This window comes from Bufo gargarizans, chromosome 4 (assembly GCF_014858855.1).
Source record: "Bufo gargarizans isolate SCDJY-AF-19 chromosome 4, ASM1485885v1, whole genome shotgun sequence".
Taxonomy (NCBI): domain Eukaryota; kingdom Metazoa; phylum Chordata; class Amphibia; order Anura; family Bufonidae; genus Bufo; species Bufo gargarizans.
Genome location: NC_058083.1, coordinates 539,126,940 through 539,139,335, shown reverse-complemented (window position 1 = coordinate 539,139,335; position 12,396 = coordinate 539,126,940).

Here is a 12,396-nt window from a genome sequence, read left to right as displayed (position 1 = left end):
GACCGACAGGCTCAGCAACGCCCGGGAGCTGACCGACAGGCTCAGCAACGCCCGGGAGCTGACCGACAACCTCAGCAACGCCCGGGAGCTGATCTAAATATGGCAGCACCCCACATTCTCCTGAATACGGCAGCCCCCCACAACTAGTCTCCCACATTCTCCTGAATACGGCAGCCCCCCATAACTAGTCACCCACATTCTCCTGAATACGGCAGCCCCCCATAACTAGTCACCCACATTCTCCTGAATACGGCAGCCCCCCAGCACTAGTCACCCACATGCTCCTGAATACGGCAGCCCCCCATAACTAGTCACCCACATTTTCCTGAATACGGCTGCCCCCCATAGTCACCCACATTCTCCTGAATACGGCAGCCCCCATAACTAGTCACCCACATTCTCCTGAATACGGCTGCCCCCCATAACTAGTCACCCACATTCTCCTGAATACGGCAACCCCCATAACTAGTCCCCCACATTCTCCTTAATATGGCAGCCCCCCATAACTAGTCACCCACATTCTCCTGAATACGGCAGCCCCCCCAGCACTAGTCACCCACATTCTTCTGACTACGGCAACCCCCATTACTAGACACCCACATTCTCCTGAATACGGCAGCCCCCCAGCACTAGTCACCCACATTCTTCTGAATACGGCAACCCCCATAACTAGTCACCCACATTCTCCTGAATACGGCAGCCTCCAAGCACTAGTCCCCCACATTCTCCTGAATACGGCAGCCCCCCATAACTAGTCACCCACATTCTCCTGAATACGGCAGCCCCCCATAACTAGTCCCCCACATTCTCCTGAATACGGCAGCCCCCCATAACTAGTCCCCCACATTCTCCTGAATACGGCAGCCCCCCATAACTAGTCACCCACATTCTCCTGAATACGGCAGCCCCCCATAACTAGTCACCCACATTCTCCTGAATAGGGCAGCCCCCCATAACTAGTCACCCACATTCTCCTGAATAGGGATGCCCCCCATAACTAGTCACCAACATTCTCCTGTATACGGCAGCACCCCATAACTAGTCCCCTACATTCTCCTGAATACGGCAGCACCCCATAACTAGTCCCCTACATTCTCCTGAATACGGCAGCCCCCCATAACTAGTCACCCACATTCTCCTGAATACGGCAGCCCCCCACAACTAGTCACCCACATTCTCCTGAATACGGCAGCCCCCCACAACTAGTCTCCCACATTCTCTTGAATACGGCAGCCCCCCATAACTAGTCACCCATATTCTCCTGAATACGGCAGCCCCCCAGCACTAGTCACCCACATTCTCCTGAATACGGCAGCCCCCCATAACTAGTCACCCACATTGTCCTAAATACGGCAGTCCCCCATAACTAGACATCCACATTCTCCTGAATACGGCAGCCCCCCATAACTAGTCACCCACATTCTCCTGAATACGGCTGCCCCCCATAGTCACCCACATTCTCCTGAATACGGCAGCCCCCCATAACTAGTTACCCACATTCTGCTGAATAGGGCAGCCCCCATAACTAGTCACCCACATTCTTCTGAATACGGCAGCCCCACATAACTAGTCACCCCCATTCTCCTGAATACGGCAGCCCCCCCAGCACTAGTCACCCACATTCTTCTGCATACGGCAGCCCCACATAACTAGTCACCCCCATTCTCCTGAATACGGCTGCCCCCCATAACTAGTCACCCACATTCTCCTGAATACGGCAACCCCCATAACTAGTCCCCCACATTCTCCTTAATATGGCAGCCCCCCATAACTAGTCACCCACATTCTCCTGAATACGGCAACCCCCATAACTAGTCCCCCACATTCTCCTGAATACGGCAGCCCCCCCAGCACTAGTCACCCACATTCTTCTGAATACGGCAACCCCCATTACTAGTCACCCACATTCTCCTGAATACGGCAGCCCCCCAGCACTAGTCACCCACATTCTTCTGAATACGGCAACCCCCATAACTAGTCACCCACATTATCCTGAATACGGCAGCCCCCCAGCACTAGTCCCCCACATTCTCCTGAATACGGCAGCCCCCCATAACTAGTCACCCACATTCTCCTGAATACGACAGCCCCCCATAACTAGTCACTCACATTCTCCTGAATACGGCAGCCCCCCATAACTAGTCCCCCACATTTTCCTGAATACGGCAGCCCCCCATAACTAGTCCCCCACATTCTCCTGAATACGGCAGCCCCCCATAACTAGTCACCCACATTCTCCTGAATAGGGCAGCCCCCCATAACTAGTCACCCACATTCTCCTGAATAGGGATGCCCCCCATAACTAGTCACCAACATTCTCCTGTATACGGCAGCACCCCATAACTAGTCACCCACATTCTCCTGAATACGGCAGCACCCCATAACTAGTCCCCTACATTCTCCTGAATACGGCAGCCCCCCATAACTAGTCACCCACATTCTCCTGAATACGGCAGCCCCCCACAACTAGTCACCCACATTCTCCTGAATACGGCAGCCCCCCACAACTAGTCTCCCACATTCTCTTGAATACGGCAGCCCCCCATAACTAGTCACCCATATTCTCCTGAATACGGCAGCCCCCAGCACTAGTCACCCACATTCTCCTGAATACGGCAGCCCCCCATAACTAGTCACCCACATTCTCCTAAATACGACAGTCCCCCATAACTAGACACCCACATTCTCCTGAATACGGCAGCCCCCCATAACTAGTCACCCACATTCTCCTGAATACGGCTGCCCCCCATAGTCACCCACATTCTCCTGAATACGGCAGCCCCCCATAACTAGTTACCCACATTCTCCTGAATAGGGCAGCCCCCATAACTAGTCACCCACATTCTTCTGAATACGGCAGCCCCACATAACTAGTCACCCCCATTCTCCTGAATACGGCAGCCCCCCATAACTAGTCACCCACATTCTCCTGAATACGGCAGCCCCCCATAACTAGTCACCCACATTCTCCTGAATACGGCAGCCCCCCATAACTAGTCCCCCACATTCTCCTGAATACGGCAGCCCCCCATAACTAGTCACCCACATTCTCCTGAATAAGGCAGCCCCCCATAACTAGTCACCCACATTCTCCTGAATAGGGATGCCCCCCATAACTAGTCACCAACATTCTCCAGTATACGGCAGCACCCCATAACTAGTCCCCTACATTCTCCTGAATACGGCAGCACCCCATAACTAGTCCCCTACATTCTCCTGAATACGGCAGCCCCCCATAACTAGTCACCCACATTCTCCTGAATACGGCTGCCCCCCATAACTAGTCACCCACATTCTCCTGAATAGGGCAGCCCCCCATAGTCACACACATTCTCCTGAATAGGGCAGCCCCCCATAACTAGTCACCCACATTCTCCTGTATACGGCAGCCCCCCATAACTAGTCCCCCACATTCTCCTTAATATGGCAGCCCCCCATAACTAGTCACCCACATTCTCCTGAATACTGCAGCCCCCCATAACTAGTCCCCCACATTCTCCTGAATAAGGCTGCCCCCCATATTCTCCTGAATACGGCAGCCCCCCATAACTAGTCACCCACATTCTCCTGAATAGGGCAGCACCCCATAACTAGTCCCCCACATTCTCCTGAATATGGCAGCCCCCCATAACTAGTCACCTACATTCTCCTGAATACGGCAGCCCCCCACAACTAGTCCCCCACATTCTTCTGAATACGGCAGCCCCCCATAGCTAGTCACCTACATTCTCCTGAATACGGCAGCCCCCATAACTAGTCACCCACATTCTCCTGAATATGGCAGCACCCCATAACTAGTCATCCCCATTCTCCTGAATACGGCAGCCCCCCATAACTAGTCCCCTACATTCTCCTGAATACGGCAGCACCCCATAACTAGTCCCCTACATTCTCCTGAATACGGCAGCCCCCCATAACTAGTCACCCACACTCTCCTGAATACGGCAGCCCCCCACAACTAGTCACCCACATTCTCCTAAATACGGCAGCCCCCCACAACTAGTCTCCCACATTCTCTTGAATACGGCAGCCCCCCATAACTAGTCACCCATATTCTCCTGAATACGGCAGCCCCCCAGCACTAGTCACCCACATTCTCCTGAATACGGCAGCCCCCCATAACTAGTCACCCACATTCTCCTAAATACGGCAGTCCCCCATAACTAGACACCCACATTCTCCTGAATACGGCAGCCCCCCATAACTAGTCACCCACATTCTCCTGAATACGGCTGCCCCCCATAGTCACCCACATTCTCCTGAATACGGCAGCCCCCCATAACTAGTTACCCACATTCTCCTGAATAGGGCAGCCCCCATAACTAGTCACCCATATTCTTCTGAATACGGCAGCCCCACATAATTAGTCACCCACATTCTCCTGAATACGGCAGTCCCCCAGCACTAGTCACCCACATTCTTCTGAATACGGCAACCCCCATAACTAGTCACCCACATTCTCCTGAATACGGCAGCCCCCCAGCACTAGTCACCCACATTCTTCTGAATACGGCAACCCCCATAACTAGTCACCCACATTATCCTGAATACGGCAGCCCCCCAGCACTAGTCACCCCCATTCTCCTGAATACGGCAACCTCCAAGTACTAGTCCCCTACATTCTCCTGAATACGGCAGCCCCCCATAACTAGTCACCCACATTCTCCTGAATACGGCAGCCCCCCATAACTAGTCACCCACATTCTCCTGAATACGGCAGCCCCCCATAACTAGTCCCCACATTCTCCTGAATAGGGCAGCCCCCCATAACTAGTCACCCACATTCTCCTGAATAGGGATGCCCCCCCATAACTAGTCACCAACATTCTCCAGTATACGGCAGCACCCCATAACTAGTCCCCTACATTCTCCTGAATACGGCAGCACCCCATAACTAGTCCCCTACATTCTCCTGAATACGGCAGCCCCCCATAACTAGTCACCCACATTCTCATGAATACGGCTGCCCCCCCTAACTAGTCACCCACATTCTCCTGAATAGGGCAGCCCCCCATAAATAGTCACACACATTCTCCTGAATAGGGCAGCCCCCCATAACTAGTCCCCCACATTCTCCTGTATACGGCAGCCCCCCATAACTAGTCCCCCACATTCTCCTTAATATGGCAGCCCCCCATAACTAGTCACCCACATTCTCCTGAATACGGCAGCCCCCCATAACTAGTCCCCCACATTCTCCTGAATAAGGCTGCCCCCCATATTCTCCTGAATACGGCAGCCCCCCATAACTAGTCACCCACATTCTCCTGAATAGGGCAGCACCCCATAACTAGTCCCCCACATTCTCCTGAATAGGGCAGCCCCCCATAACTAGTCACCTACATTCTCCTGAATACGGCAGCCCCCCACAACTAGTCCCCCACATTCTCCTGAATACGGCAGCCCCCCATAGCTGGTCACCTACATTCTCCTGAATACGGCAGCCCCCATAACTAGTCACCCACATTCTCCTGAATACGGCAGCCCTCCATAACTAGTCCCTACATTCTCCTGAATACAGCAGCCCCCCATAACTAGTCACCCACATTCTCCTGAATACGGCAGCCCCCCATAACTAGTCACCCACATTCTCCTGAATACGGTAGCCCCCCATAACTAGTCACCCACATTCTCCTGAATACGGCTGCCCCCCATAACTAGTCACCCACATTCTCCTGAATACGGCAGCCCCCCATAACTAGTCACCCACATTCTCCTGAATACGGCAGCCCCCCATAACTAGTCACCCACATTCTCCTGAATACGGCAGCCCCCCATAACTAGTCACCCACATTCTCCTGAATACGGCAGCCCCCCATAACTAGTCACCCACATTCTCCTGAATACGGTAGCCCCCCATAACTAGTCACCCACATTCTCCTGAATACGGCTGCCCCCCATAACTAGTCACCCACATTCTCCTGAATACGGCAGCCCCCCATAACTAGTCACCCACATTCTCCTGAATACGGCAGCCCCCCATAACTAGTCACCCACATTCTCCTGAATACGGCAGCCCCCCAGCACTAGTCACCAACATTCTCCTGAATACGGCAACCCCCATAACTAGTCACCCACATTCTCCTGAATACGGCAGCCCCCCATAACTAGTCCCCCACATTCTCCTGAATATGGCAGCCCCCCAAAACTAGTCACCCACATTCTCCTGAATACGGCAGCCCCCCATAACTAGTCCCCCACATTCTCCTGAATATGGCAGCCCCCCATAACTAGTCACCCACATTCTCCTGAATAGGGCAGCCCCCCATAACTAGTCCCCCACATTCTCCTGAATAGGGATGCCCCCCATAACTAGTCACCTACATTCTCCTGAATAGGGATGCCCCCCATAACTAGTCACCCACATTCTCCTGAATACGGCAGCCCCCCATAACTAGTCCCCTACATTCTCCTGAATAGGTAAGCCCCCCAGCACTAGTCCCCTACATTCTCCTGAATACGGCAGCCCCCCATAACTAGTCACCCACATTCTCCTGAATACGGCAGCCCCCCATAACTAGTCACCCACATTCTCCTGAATACGGCAACCCCCATAACTAGTCCCCCACATTCTCCTTAATATGGCAGCCCCCCATAACTAGTCACCCACATTCTCCTGAATAGGGCAGCCCCCCATAACTAGTCACCCACATTCTCCTGTATACGGGGCAGCCCCCCATAACTAGTCCCCCACATTCTCCTTAATATGGCAGCCCCCCATAACTAGTCACCCACATTCTCCTGAATACGGCAGCCCCCCATAACTAGTCCCCCACATTCTCCTGAATAAGGCTGCCCCCCATATTCTCCTGAATACGGCAGCCCCCCATAACTAGTCACCCACATTCTCCTGAATAGGACAGCACCCCATAACTAGTCCCCCACATTCTCCTGAATAGGGCAGCCCCCCATAACTAGTCACCTACATTCTCCTGAATACGGCAGCCCCCCACAACTAGTCCCCCACATTCTCCTGAATACGGCAGCCCCCCATAGCTGGTCACCGACATTCTCCTGAATACGGCAGCCCCCATAACTAGTCACCCACATTCTCCTGAATACGGCAGCCCTCCATAACTAGTCCCCTACATTCTCCTGAATACGGCAGGCCCCCATAACTAGTCACCCACATTCTCCTGAATACGGCAGGCCCCCATAACTAGTCACCCACATTCTCCTGAATACGGCAGCCCCCCATAACTAGTCACCCACATTCTCCTGAATACGGTAGCCCCCCATAACTAGTCACCCACATTCTCCTGAATACGGCAGCCCCCCATAACTAGTCACCCACATTCTCCTGAATACGGCAGCCCCCCATAACTAGTCACCCACATTCTCCTGAATACGGCAGCCCCCCATAACTAGTCCCCCACATTCTCCTGAATACGGCAGCCCCCCATAACTAGTCCCCCACATTCTCCTGAATACGGCAGCCCCCCATAACTAGTCACCCACATTCTCCTGAATACGGCAGCCCCCCATAACTAGTCACCCACATTCTCCTGAATACGGTAGCCCCCCATAACTAGTCACCCACATTCTCCTGAATACGGCTGCCCCCCATAACTAGTCACCCACATTCTCCTGAATACGGCAGCCCCCCATAACTAGTCACCCACATTCTCCTGAATACGGCAGCCCCCCATAACTAGTCACCCACATTCTCCTGAATACGGCAGCCCCCCAGGACTAGTCACCAACATTCTCCTGAATACGGCAACCCCCATAACTAGTCACCCACATTCTCCTGAATACGGCAGCCCCCCATAACTAGTCCCCCACATTCTCCTGAATATGGCAGCCCCCCAAAACTAGTCACCCACATTCTCCTGAATACGGCAGCCCCCCATAACTAGTCCCCCACATTCTCCTGAATATGGCAGCCCCCCATAACTAGTCACCCACATTCTCCTGAATAGGGCAGCCCCCCATAACTAGTCCCCCACATTCTCATGAATAGGGATGCCCCCCATAACTAGTCACCTACATTCTCCTGAATAGGGATGCCCCCCATAACTAGTCACCCACATTCTGCTGAATACGGCAGCCCCCCATAACTAGTCCCCTACATTCTCCTGAATAGGGAAGCCCCCCAGCACTAGTCCCCTACATTCTCCTGAATACGGCAGCCCCCCATAACTAGTCACCCACATTCTCCTGAATACGGCAGCCCCCCATAACTAGTCACCCACATTCTCCTGAATACGGCAACCCCCATAACTAGTCCCCCACATTCTCCTTAATATGGCAGCCCCCCATAACTAGTCACCCACATTCTCCTGAATACGGCAGCCCCCCATAACTAGTCACCCACATTCTCCTGAATACGGCTGCCCCCCATTCTCCTGAATACGGCAGCCCCCCATAACTAGTCACCCACATTCTCCTGAATAGGGCAGCCCCCCATAACTAGTCCCCCACATTCTCCTGAATAGGGATGCCCCCCATTACTAGTCACCTACATTCTCCTGAATAGGGATGCCCCCCATAACTAGTCACCCACATTCTGCTGAATACGGCAGCCCCCCATAACTAGTCCCCTACATTCTCCTGAATAGGGAAGCCCCCCAGCACTAGTCCCCTACATTCTCCTGAATACGGCAGCCCCCCATAACTAGTCACCCACATTCTCCTAAATACGGCAGCCCCCCATAACTAGTCACCCACATTCTCCTGAATACGGCAACCCCCATAACTAGTCCCCCACATTCTCCTTAATATGGCAGCCCCCCATAACTAGTCACCCACATTCTCCTGAATACGGCAGCCCCCCATAACTAGTCACCCACATTCTCCTGAATACGGCTGCCCCCCATTCTCCTGAATACGGCAGCCCCCATAACTAGTCACCCACATTCTCCTGAATACGGCAGCCCCCCATAACTAGTCACCCACATTCTCCTGAATACGGCTGCCCCCCATTCTCCTGAATATGGCAGCCCCCCATAACTAGTCACACGGAGGACGCGCCCCCACCCCGCAGCCCTCTTCACAGCGCTCCCGCCGAGGACACGCCCTCTGCACAGCGCTCCCTCCGAGGACACGCCCTCTGCACAGCGCTCCGGCCGAGGACACGCCCTCTGCACAGCGCTCCCGCCGAGGACACGCCCTCTGCACAGCGCTCCCGCCGAGGACACGCCCTCTGCACAGCGTTTATACGGAGGACACGCCCTCTTCACAGCGCTCCCGCGGAGGACACTCCCTCTGCACAGCGCTCCCGCGGAGGACACGCCCTCTGCACAGTGCTCCCGCGGAAGACACGCCCTCTGCACAGCGCTCACGCGGAGGACACGCCCCCTCCCCAGCCTCCCATGGGGGGTCCTTCCTCCCGGTGTCCGCAGTGGTTTCCGGATAATTCTCCCCAGATGTCATCTCTCCCGGGGGGAGGGGCGGAGCCGCCAGGAATCTCCCCGCACATCCAGCAGTGTCCGCCCGGAGCAGACCCTTCCACAGCGCCTGTTACCTGGGAGGGGAGCCTCCATCATGGCGGCCGGGGGCAGCTTCTCCATGGGGACTGACAGAGGAAGGACCTGCGGTGACGTCACTGTCATGTGACCAGTGCAGGAAAGGGCGGGGCTCAGCTGTGCAAACAGGTGGTGGTACAGGACCTGCGGTGACGTTACTGTCATGTGACCAAAGAAGGAATGGGCGGAGATCAGTATTATAACAGATAAAGGAGGACCTGCGATAACGTCATTATCATGTGATCATTACTGGGCGAAGTTCAACTGTAGTGACGTCACTGTCACGTGGTAAAGAAAGGCGGAGCTCGGCAGTCAGACTAGATGTGTTAGCGAGGATCTCTGTTGACGTCACTGTCACGTGAGGATAATGGAAGAGGCGGAGTTCAACTAAGGAGTAGAGAATTAAAGGGGTTCTGCACTTTCATTTAACTGATGATCTATCCTCTGGATAGATCATCAGCTTCTGATCGGCGGGGGTCCGACACCCGGGACCCCCGCCGATCAGCTGTTTGAGAAGGCAGCGGCGCTCCAGCAGCGCCGCGGCCTTCTCACTGTTTACCCTCGGGCCGCTTAGCCGCGCCCACTCTAGTTGATACAAGTCGTGACGTCAGTGGGCGGGCGGCCCGGCGGTAACTAGTGAGAAGGCCGCGGCGCTGCTGGAGCGCCGCTGCCTTCTCAAACAGCTGATCGGCGGGGGTCCCGGGTGTCGGACCCCCGCCGATCAGAAGCTGATAATCTATCCAGAGGATAGATCATAAGTTAAATGAAAGTGCAGAACCCCTTTAATGTTGCAGGAACTTTGAAAACGGAACAGCGTCTGAGGGGCGGGACTAAGCTGTGGATGGGCGGGGCTAAGAGGTAGAGGGGCGGAGATTTGTAGCTGAGCTTTTCTCTATATCATTAGCAGAGCCCTGGATATATTTATCTGTGAGATGAAGTCCTCCCTGCAGCCCATACATTGTACTGGTCTCTATGAGGTCCTCCCTGCGGCCCATACATTGTACTGGTCTCTATGAGGTCTTCCCTGCGGCCCATACATTGTACTGGTCTCTATGAGGTCCTCCCTGCGGGCCCATACAGTGTACTGGTCTCTATGAGGTCCTCCCTGCACCCCATACATTGTATGGTCTCTATGATGTCCTCCCTGCGGCCCATACATTGTACTGGTCTCTATGAGGTCCTCCCTGCGGCCCATACAGTGTACTGGTCTCTATGAGGTCCTCCCTGCGGCCCATACAGTGTACTGGTCTCTATGAGGTCCTCCCTGCACCCCATACATTGTACTGGTCTCTATGAGGTCCTCCCTGCGGCCCATACATTGTACTGGTCTCTATGAGGTCCTCCCTGCGGCCCATACAGTGTACTGGTCTCTATGAGGTCCTCCCTGCGGCCCATACAGTGTACTGGTCTCTATGAGGTCCTCCCTGCAACCCCATACATTGTACTGGTCTCTATGAGGTCCTCCCTGCGGCCCATACATTGTACTGGTCTCTATGAGGTCCTCCCTGCGGCCCATACATTGTACTGGTCTCTATGAGGTCCTCCCTGCGGCCCATACATTGTACTGGTCTCTATGAGGTCCTCCCTGCGGCCCATACAGTGTACTGGTCTCTATGAGGTCCTCCCTGCGGCCCATACATTGTACTGGTCTCTATGAGGTCCTCCCTGCAGGCCCATACAGTGTACTGGTCTCTATGAGGTCCTCCCCTGCACCCCATACAGTGTACTGGTCTCTATGAGGTCCTCCCTGCGGCCCATACAGTGTACTGGTCTCTATGAGGTCCTCCCTGCGGCCCATACATTGTACTGGTCTCTATGAGGTCCTCCCTGCGGCCCATACATTGTACTGGGCTCTATAGGTCCTCCCTGCGGCCCATACATTGTACACTGGTCTCTATGAGTCCTCCCTGCAGCCCATACATTGTACTGGTCTCTATGAGGTCCTCCCTGCGGCCCATACATTGTACTGGTCTCCTGCCAATTGAGGTCTCTATAGGTCCTCCCTGCGGCCCATACATTGTACTGGGCTCTATGAGGTCCTCCCTGCGGCCCATACATTGCACTGGTCCTCTATGAGGTCCTCCTGCGGCCCATACCATTGTACTGGTCTCTATGAGGTCCTCTCCTGCGGCCCATACATTGTACTGGTCTCTATGAGGTCCTCCCTGTGGCCCATACATTGTACTGGGTCTCTATGAGGTCCTCCCTGCAGCCCATACAGTGTACTGGTCTCTATGAGGTCCTCCCTGCAGCCCATACAGTGTACTGGTCTCTATGAGGTCCTCCCTGCGGCCCATACATTGTACTGGTCTCTATGAGGTCCTCCCTGCGGCCCATACATTGTACTGGTCTCTATGAGGTCCTCCCTGCGGCCCATACATGTACTGGCTCTATGAGGTCCTCCCTGCGGCCCATACATTGTACTGGTCTCTATGAGGTCCTCCCTGCAGCCCATACATTGTACTGGTCTCTATGAGGTCCTCCCTGCGGCCATACATTGTACTGGTCTCTATGAGGGTCCCTCCCTGCGGCCCATACATTGTACTGGTCTCTATGAGGTCCTCCCTGCGGCCCATACATTGTACTGGTCTCTATGAGGTCCTCCCTGCGGCCCATACATTGTACTGGTCTCTATGAGGTCCTCCCTGCGGCCCATACATTGTACTGGTCTCTATGAGGTCCTCCCTGCGCCCATACATTGTACTGGTCTCTATGAGGTCCTCCCTGCGGCCCATACATTGTACTGGTCTCTATGAGGTCCTCCCTGCGGCCCATACAGTGTACTGGTCTCTATGAGGTCCTCCCTGCGGCCCATACATTGTACTGGTCTCTATGAGGTCCTCCCTGCGCCCATACATGTACTGGTCTCTATGAGGTCCTCCCTGCCCCATACATTGTACTGGTCTCTATGAGGTCCTCCTGCGGCCCA